Here is a 10,441-nt window from a genome sequence, read left to right as displayed (position 1 = left end):
TGAGGGCAGTACTTTCCAAGCCTGGCTAATGGTGATTATAAATTACGAGTTTTCATTAGGGTGGTTTTTCTAAAATTATCGTAGTTTGTGTTCTCTTTGCTGAGATGTTTTTGAGGTGTATTGACTTAAGGGGTTAAAACTATATGTGGTCTTGAATTGTGATATCGTTGTGAATGGATGAGACTTTCTGTTATTAACATTTCTCAGTTTTCAATGGAGTCTTCGATGCAATAAAACTGAAACGCAATTTGAAAGACATTTTTCATACCCACCTCGACTTAGCCCTTCCACTCACTTAATCTGTTGCAGAAATCCAAAATATAATGGCCACTGTGAGTCCTCAAACTGTTTTACCAGCTTTACTTTCATACCGATGAATAGTAGTGAGTCTTAACGATTAATGAAGAAACGTTCGAAAACACCTATATTCAAAGAGCGGATTTTTTCATCAGTTCAAAATGGTCCTAATGGCTCAAAGCACTATGGGACTTAACATCTGAGGTCATCAGTCGCCTAGACTTAGAACTAATTAAACCTAACTAACCTGAGGACATCACACACATCCATGCCCGAGGCAGGATTCGAACCCGCGACTGCAGCAGCAGTGCGGTTCCAAACTGAAGTGCCTAGAACCGCTCGGCTACAACGGCCGGCGTTTCATCAGTCTTCTGCATGATATGCAGCCTGCCACCAATTCCTCTCTTGTGCCAACCTTCTTATCTTTGAGCAGCAGTTGAGCCGAAGTTCTGTTACCTGTTGGATGTAAGTGAAAGAAGTTGCAAAAATGCTGAAACCAGGGTAATTGAGAAAGATAAGGCAGGTTGCTATATCCGCAGTCCAGTGGTTCCAGGAACAGTGTGACCTGACGATGGTCCCAACAGTAAAGTCTGAGTATACTGCTTGTCATTTACAGCCACATCGACAACGCGATTTACGCTCGCTCATTTTGCCAGCAGACAGATTAACGCCATGTAGAATGTAGTTTATTACTGGCGTTTTCTCCCTGATACAAACTGCTTTAGCGTCTTTCTCACAACAGCGGCGACACCAGGTACGTGATAAGTCACTGCAAGAGCTCCATCCATTAAGATCGACGAAAGTTTCTCTCAACAAAGATCATGCTTGCTGATTAACTTCTCTAAACAAGAAATTAGGTTGTCAGCAGTAGTTTTGCCATATATTGGGACTACAGTTGCTCTCTACCAAAACTACAGTCCGGTAGTTTTGGGACATTACACAAATGTTGTAGTAAATGGTATGATTACCGGCACTATAGGTAGCAGTCGTAGGAAAAGAAACATAAATGAATGTGTAAGAGAGAAAGTGGTAGTCGACGACATCTCTTCGTGTTTTGTTTGTTTGTTTGTTTTGCACGTAATTAAATCCGCATAACGTGCAGTGTTAGTCCATTGTGTATGTTATTTCCTTACAAAATTTAAACTCCATTTTGCAATTAACAAAAAGCAGTTGAGCTCGTAACTTCAGTGCTTTTAAAATAATCAAAACAATTACTTTTGATGGAAGTACAATATTTATAAATATTGTTATTTGTTACTCACTAGAACGTTCTTCATTATTATCAGAGGCAAGAGCTTGCTTTTATTATTGGTAAGTAGGAAAGCTGCGTATGATTAATAGAAATATGTTTTGTATAAGCTCGACGAAATATTGAAACGACGTTTGATATGTTTCTGTATCATTTTATTTAAGGAAATTGCGTTTTCTATTGCTATATAATAAATGTATTCGTTTTTTATCTTTACTACAAAATCCCTCTGTTTCACGTTAAAAATCAACAATTTTCGAAAAAATCCTGATTTAAAAATTGAAAATTTCAATTTCGCTACAAGTATGGTTTATTTTTAAGTAACAGACAGGAAGATAACCATGTAGAAGAAAATGGTTCAAATGGCTCTGAGCATTATGGCATTTAACTGCTGAGGTCATCAGTCCCCTGGAACTTAGAACTACTTAAACCTAACGAACCTAAGGACATCACACACATCCATGGGCGAGGCAGGATTCGAACATGCGACTGTAGCGGTCGCACGGTTCCAGACTGTAGCGCCTAGAACCGCTCGGCCACCGCAGCCGGCTCATGTAGAACAAAAATGTTCCTTAGATTACACAACCCATTATATATCCTCAGTTTCTGTACCGTTCACCGCTTCTGGTTTTTAGGGTAGTATAGTAAGACTCTGATCACACAATCAAAGAGATCGAAAGGAGGTAACGATCAATAGATTTGCAACACACCTAACGTACAGGTAATGAGGTAACTGACTGGCCAAAGCTACCAGGAAAACTATAGCAGTCTTGTGATTCTTGAGTTTCTCCCGGCGTATCTGATAATCAAAATATACACGGGTGTACTGCCAGTCTACAGTGTCCAATGGGACCAGCAGTACACCTGTGGAGATTTTGATTATAGCAGTCTTCTCTCATTTGTGATAGTCTTCGTTCGCCTGTCTTTGTTCCAGAACTGTGATTGGGACCAAATCAAGGAGTTCTACCATCACATTGAACTTTGCATCAATACTTCTCTCTGAAGTGCGGTACGTTGTACAACATTGGTTTTCTTAGTGCTTTTGTCCTCAGTCGAAGAGGAAAAAATATCTTTATTCCTGTCAACATTTCTTCAGTTAGTTCGAAAACTGCGCTCCTTGACAGAGGAACTGTTTCGGAATAGGAATTTCTTCTGGGCATAAAACTGTAGCAATAGAAAATTTTAGTGTCTAGGATAAAATCACAAAGGGAGTCCCACAGGGTTCCATTTTGTGTCCACTCCTATTGGGCTGTATGTGAATGACCTTTCACTTAATATTCTACAAGTGAAATTGGTACTTTTTGCAGTCGATACTAGTGTTACAATAAATCCCATTAGCCAGAAAGCAACAGGCGAATTAGTAAATGATATTTTTCAAAGAATTATTAAGTCATTCTCTGAGAGAAGTTCAATATGCAGCAATAAAATATTTGATCATTTGCCCAGTAACATAAAATGTCTGATAGGTAGCCAAGCAAGTTTTAAATGTAATTTAGAATCATTTCTCCTGAACAACCCCTTACACTCTGTTCGTGAATTTCTAATTAAAAACTGATAGCCGGTAAAATAAGTACTAGTTTTTAAGTGGCCCTGCATGAGTAAGAATAAAATGATAACATGTTCATTAGGGTTAAAACTAATCTTGTATACATGTTCTGTAAACTGACTCGTTCCGCATCATTTCAGTAGAATTATCGTTCAAATGGTCTTCGGAACATATAGCAAATAAGCAAACAAACTAACTACCAAAGTGTTGTTTCACAAGTCCTTCATTGCTGAAAGGACAAGCAATTCTGAGAATTATGTTATCGCTCAGTTTCACTGCAGCATCAGTATACAATGCCTGATTTTAATCCTTTTCCCGCGCGGGGTAGTCATGTGGTCTAAGGCGTCTTGTCACGGTCCACGCGGCTCCCTCCGTCGGAGGTTCGAGGCCTCCCTCGGGCATGGGTGTGTGTATTGTCCTTAGTGTAAGTTAGTTTTAGGTAGATTAAGTAGTGTGTAAGCTTATGGACCGATGACCTCAGCAGTTTGGTCCCATAAGACCTTACCACAAATTTCCAAAATTTTTCATCCTTTATTTCGGATACAGTAGTTAAGATCGAGATCAAAATTCCGTAATGTGATACTGACATTAACGATATTTTCAAAGAATGTCACATCTGTACACATATATACTTGCTTCTCTCTCTTTATCTCAGCTCGAGAAGTATGGCTTTCCTCTTTTCAGTACTGAAATTGCTGACTACGTTTTCACGAAGCAGTTGAAAATGGGATTTCACTCTATAGTGCTTCGACCTCTGTGATGTGAAATTGTGGCCTCAGCGTTACCGGTTCCAGGGAATTCCGTCGTCGCTGTTTTGGAAGCAGCGCGACAGTAGGTTCACGGGCTCAGTGCAGCCGATCACAACGGTTGTACGCACAGACTTCGATGGCGATGGAGAAATTCAGATCAATTTGTTTTCTTCGGTCGAATAAAGCAATGTTCCTACATGCATACCTGACATGAATTGTGAGATACTTGTAAATTAAGTACAAGAAAGAAGGAGTTTATGACATCCTGAGGATGAGAAATATAAAAGGAATTTGTGTCAGAATATAAGGTCCGAAATCGCTACTTACCAGAAAGCACAAGTTTCGAGCAACTTAAAAATGTTATAATAATTAATTTAACGTTACCTTCTATTACATTATGCTTGTTCTGGTGCAAGCTATTTCAGTGTCGTGGCTATACTTAATGCACCTCATGCAATGCAAACAAAATCTGTGGCTGAAACTTTAGGCCTATAATACAAGCTCCGAAGTGACATGTGAGGAAAATGGCCTATGTTCATTTTGATGCTTAATGATACAGTAGAGGACCTCGTTTGCGCTATGGTAGGGGGACGTTATCATCCTACGAATTATCATTTGTGCCTTCTGGTGCTTCTAACCCAATAGGGTGGTGATTCTGTTTTGTGAGGTGGTTTTCAAAAGTCGAGTAGGTGTTTCGATTTTTCTGTGTTTAGATATACAGAGTACCTTACTTTAAAATTTGTTTGCCTGTCACGCCTAAACCGAATATCAGTCATTGCAGGTTAATCAACATGTGCCTGTTTTGCTAAATTTATTTGGTGTTGCCAAAGAGTGTTTGTATTGTTGCTTTTCAGTGTCACGACCAATTACCTCGAGTATATAATAGAATGTTATTATCTTCGTCTAACACACTGACGGAAAAATAGTCGCAACACCAAGAAAAAGTTTTGCGACGTGAAAGAAAGTTGGTACGAATGTTTATACATCTGAAAGATGGTGTATATTCACATTCCGTAGCAATCGAATAACAGTGGCGCAGATTTGCTTTAAATACAAGCTGTAACGATCGTGAGCGTTAATTTCCTTTGGGATTGGACGTCCTGAGTTGATGTTAGTCAACAATGCCTTTAGGGCGGCAGAGACGCCATCATCAAAACCTCACTGAGTTTGAACGAGATCGTGTAATAGGGGTACAAGAAGCTGGATGTTCCTTCTGTAACGTTGAGGAAAGACTTTGCAGGAATAGAGCCACTGTACGTGATTGCTGGCAGCGGTGGTCGCGTGAAGGTACAGTTGGAGGAAGATTGGGCTATGGTCAGCCACTTGGCCCTACCGAGAGGGACACCATCGCATTTCGTGTATGACTCTGGAGCATGGTACAGCATCTGAAGCAGCAATCTGAACAACAGTTGACACCATAGTGACACAACGAACTGCTAGAAATTCGTTATTTCAGCGACTGCTCCGAGCCAGATGCCTTGTAGCGCGCATTCTACCAACACCAAACCACCGCCATTTGCGACTTCAGTGGTGTCACGCGAGAGCGCATTGGAGAGAAGGTTGAAGGTCTGTTGCGTTTCTTGGTGAAAGCTGGTTCTGCTTCGGTGGCAGTGATGACCGTGTGAGTCCAGTTGAGGGCATGCTACCAACCTGTCTATGTGCTACACACATTGCACCTACACCTGGAGTTAAGATCTGGGTTGCGATTTCGCATGACAGCGGCAGCACTCTCTTGGTTATCGCTTGCATCCTGGCTCAAAATATGTACGTCGATCTGGTGATTCGAAAGGTTGTGGCCGGCCGCGGTGGCCGAGCGGTTCTAGGCGCTTCAGTCTGGTACCGCGCGACCGCTACAGTCGCAGGTTCGAATCCTGCCTCGGGCATCGATGTGTGTGATGTCCTTAGGTTAGTTAGGTTTAAGTAGTTCCAAGTTCTGTTAAGTCCCATAGTGCTCAGAGCCATTTGAACCATTTTTTGAAAAGTTGTGCTGCCATTCATGAACAGTATTCCAGGGTGTGTTTTCCAACAGGATAACGGTCGCCCACATACAGCTGTTGTAACCCAACATGCTCTACAGACTGTCGACATGTTGCCATGGCCTGCTTGATAACCAGGTCTGTCTCCAATGAAACACATACGGGACATCATCGGACGACAACTCTAGCGTCATCCACAGACAACACTAGCCGTCCCTCTACTGACTGAGCTAGTGGCACAGCCATGGAACTCCATCCCACAAACTGACATCCGATACCTGTGCATCGCAGTGCATGCACGTTTGCACGTTTTCATTCAACTTCCTGGCAGTTACACCGTTTATTAATGTAGTAACATTTCACATTTGGAATGCCTTGTCTGGCGCATATATTAACCTGTGATTTTGCTGTGTTAATCACTTAAATATGTTACCTAGCCAATGCATTCCCGAAATTTCATTACAGTACGTTTACTGCTTTTTGGTGCTGTGATTTTTTTCCGTCGGTGTATATTCACGAAACGTGTCTGATCCCCCAATAACTGAAGAAAGAGTGTATGGAACTCCCCACATAAGGTTCAAGAGAGTCATGGAACTCATAGCGCCAAGTACTGGCGAAGGAGATGGGACGCACTGTGACCAAGCTTTCGCCTGAAGTCACCGGGTGACCTCTGGCAAAGACGTCTGGCGAACTTTGTCACTGTCACTGTGACCGCAGACTTGTAATACATACTGAGGGCCACGTTGTACTTCAACAAAAATTTAATTTTCTTCCCAATGCACACTGAAGCGTAAAGGTTCATTAAAATTTCATTAACTCCTTTTAGGCTTTCCTCGTTAATCCTGTGTCACTACCACAAACATGACCTTAACATAGACGATGGTAACGACGACAGGTCAACAGACTGTGATAGTGTGCGTTTGAAACGAACGGGGCTAGAATGGTTTCTGTGGTGCAGCAGGAACACCTAGTTAACATAGACAACGCAAGACTCTTTGGGTGCTTGTGCACACATTATCACATTTACTCGAACTTGGTATAGACCTGTCGCAACCAGGCTCGCCGATCCAGATTACAGTGGAGTGGCGCACAGAACACGAAGAGAAACAGCAGCCACTTCATTAGCGACGGACACAATGCTATAGTCGGCTGTAGAGCTTTGTAGTAAGTGCGTAGTATAGCTAGCCAACAGGCTATCGAAATTGTCCAACGAAGAGAAAGCAAAAGTCAGCTCAGTTACTTTGGACGTTGAAAGACGTGTCTATCAGCTGCAACACAATGGAAGCTGAATCATGCCAGACTTGCATGAATGAAGCATTCAGTACTGCTCTTAGCTGTTATCATCCACGTCGCTCTACGTCCAGCCTCACTGTAATCATGAATATGCAGTGACACCCATTTGCTCTAACTGCAACAGTGCTAGTCACTCTGTACCCTCTACTATATGGTTTGTGGCTATCCACGGAAAGTCTGGAGGGGTTTCAGTACACATTGAGTATTTTTTGTCACAGACGAATATTATCATCAACAGAAAGCCTCTGTGCCATGAAGCTTTTGACACCAGTGACGTAAGACCACGTGTCTTTGATATGAATAACAAACTTTTTTGTCATCAGACTCCTGATCTGTCATTTATTTGTTTTATAGAAGGTGTTAAAAGTATCAGTATCGCTACAGGAGGTAGTATTGGTCAGGCATCAACAGAGTTTAACATAGTGTGACTAGGGATTGACTGATATGGCCGCACATTTTACCAAACAGATGAACAGGTGCTGTGTATCACCGTTTCCTGTGCAATGAATTTCCAGCGCTACTGGAGAAGACCACCCTTGCAGAAAATCAATTACTGTGGTTTATTAACGATTGGGCACCACCCTATTTTCTATGGATCGTGAGATAAATTGTTTCATGAGTGATTGATTGGTTGCTGAGATCTCACAGAATGACTTCCTCCTTCAACATATTTAAATCCGTTGGATTTCTGTCTATGGGTAAATGTAACAGCATTTGCGAATGCCGTACTCAATGACAAGATGCAGTCATTACAGGAGTGTGTGACCAGACATGTGACGCAATCCGAATGCAGGCACATGTACAGGGCTATTACAAATGACTGAAGCGATTTCATAAATTCACTGTAGCTCCATTCATTGACATATGGTCACGACACACTACAGATACGTAGAAAAACTCATAAAGTTTTGTTCGGCTGAAGGCGCACTTCAGGTTTCTGCCGCCAGAGCGCTCGAGAGCGCAGTGAGACAAAATTGCGACAGGAGCCGAGAAAGCGTATGTCGTGCTTGAAATGCACTCACATGAGTCAGTCATAACAGTGCAACGACACTTCAGGACGAAGTTCAACAAAGATCCACCAACTGCTAACTCCATTCGGCGATGGTATGCGCAGTTTAAAGCTTCTGGATGCCTCTGTAAGGGGAAATCAACCGGTCGGCCTGCAGTGAGCGAAGAAACGGTTGAACGCGTGCGGGCAAGTTTCACGCGTAGCCCGCGGAAGTCGACGAATAAAGCAAGCAGGGAGCTGAACATACCACAGCCGACGGTTTGGAAAATCTTACGGAAAAGGCTAAAGCAGAAGCCTTGCCGTTTACAATTGCTACAAGCCCTGACACCCGATGACAAAGTCAAACGCTTTGAATTTTCGGCGCGGTTGCAACAGCTCATTGAAGAGGATGCGTTCAGTGCGAAACTTGTTTTCAGTGATGAAGCAACATTTTTTCTTAATGGTGAAGTAAACAGACACAATGTGCGAATCTGGGCGGTAGAGAATCCTCACGCATTCGTGCAGCAAATTCGCAATTCACCAAAAGTTAACGTGTTTTGTGCAATCTCACGGTTTAAAGTTTACGGCCCCTTTTTCTTCTGCGAAAAAACGTTACAGGACACGTGTATCTGGACATGCTGTAAAATTGGCTCATGCCACAACTGGAGACCGACAGCGCCGACTTCATCTTTCAACAGGATGGTGCTCCACCGCACTTCCATCATGATGTTCGGCATTTCTTAAACAGGAGATTGGAAAACCGATGGATCGGTCGTGGTGGAGATCATGATCAGCAACTCATGTCATGGCCTCCACGCTCTCCCGACTTAACACCATGCGATTTCTTTCTGTGGGGTTATGTGAAAGATTCAGTGTTTAAACCTCCTCTACCAAGAAACGTGCCAGAACTGCGAGCTCGCATCAACGATGCTTTCGAACTCATTGATGGGGACATGCTGCGCCGAGTGTGGGAGGAACTTGATTATCGGCTTGATGTCTGCCAAATCACTAAAGGGGCATATATCGAACATTTGTGAATGCCTGAAGAAACTTTTTGAGTTTTTGTATGTGTGTGCAAAGCATTGTGAAAATATCTCAAACAATAAAGTTATTGTAGAGCTGTGAAATCGCTTCGATCATTTGTAATAACCCTGTATTTGATAGATGCATGAGTCATACTGAAGAAAGGCTGAAAAGTAAGTCAGGATGCGTGATAGCCACAAGCATCACTGTGAATGGCATTTGTTTTAAGTGACTCAGAGAAATAAAGCAAAACCTAATGTGGAAGACAGGATGAGGACTAGAACTGGAGACCACCCGAATGCATATTCAGTGTTTTACTACAGCGCCATATCACTTGGTGAGAGAATGATTTGTCATGCTGTATCAAATAAGCTGCCGGTACCATTTCACTTTGCAAAAACAGACGTAATGTCTTATGGGATAACAGCAATCAATGATTTTATAATGTTGCTTAAAATCCGTCTTGATTGCAAAAATTTGTTTATTATTCATATGACCGGTTTAGGTTCATTCAGAACCATCTTCAGATCTGATATTTCAGTTACAGGAGTAACCAGTCACATGAGTGACGTAGCATGTGAAAGTTGCTGGATTTGGACGGGTTACTCCTGTAACTGAAATATCAGATCTGAAGATGGTTCTGAATGAACCGAAACTGGTCATATGAATAATAAAAAATTTTTTGCAATCAAGACGGATTTTAGGTACCATTTCACCTCAACTATATGGAATTCCTTATAAATTAGAGAGTGCAGCAATCAGTCGTCCTTTTTTTTTTAGATTTTATTACGCAAAACCAGTTTTCAGCTAGTAGCTAGCCATTATCAATGCCCTATTTTCTGTTCTCAATGCAGGTAAGTCCCCATTGTTCAGGTGTCAGTCGCAGTCCTTTGGATACAGTATTCAAAGAACTGTGACTGAGGCCCAAACAACAGGGACTTACATGCATTGGGAATAGAAAATAGTGCATTGAGAATGGCTAGCTGCTAGCCAAAGTCTCGATTTGCATAATGAAATCTAAAAAAGGACGGCTGATTGCTGCACTGTATGATTTGTAAGTCACATTACAGTCGCTGAGTGGACCCACTTTGCGAATGGAAGGTAACCTCATATGCAATTCCATTCCAACTTTAATTATACAGCATAAGGCACAGACTGTATCAGTTCCTCAAGAATCTTTTTAGGCAGTTAAGATCTTTTTATGTATTCAATTCGTCACTTAGGTTCCTAAAGGAGGTGTGAAAATCTTCTGGTAAACCTTCCGGGATGTAAGGTCGTGGTCCATGAAACTCTTCAGCTCCTAACGTTTCGTCCAGAGCT

This window comes from Schistocerca cancellata, chromosome 3 (assembly GCF_023864275.1).
Source record: "Schistocerca cancellata isolate TAMUIC-IGC-003103 chromosome 3, iqSchCanc2.1, whole genome shotgun sequence".
In the NCBI taxonomy this organism is placed as follows: domain Eukaryota; kingdom Metazoa; phylum Arthropoda; class Insecta; order Orthoptera; family Acrididae; genus Schistocerca; species Schistocerca cancellata.
This window is presented reverse-complemented; position numbering follows the sequence as displayed.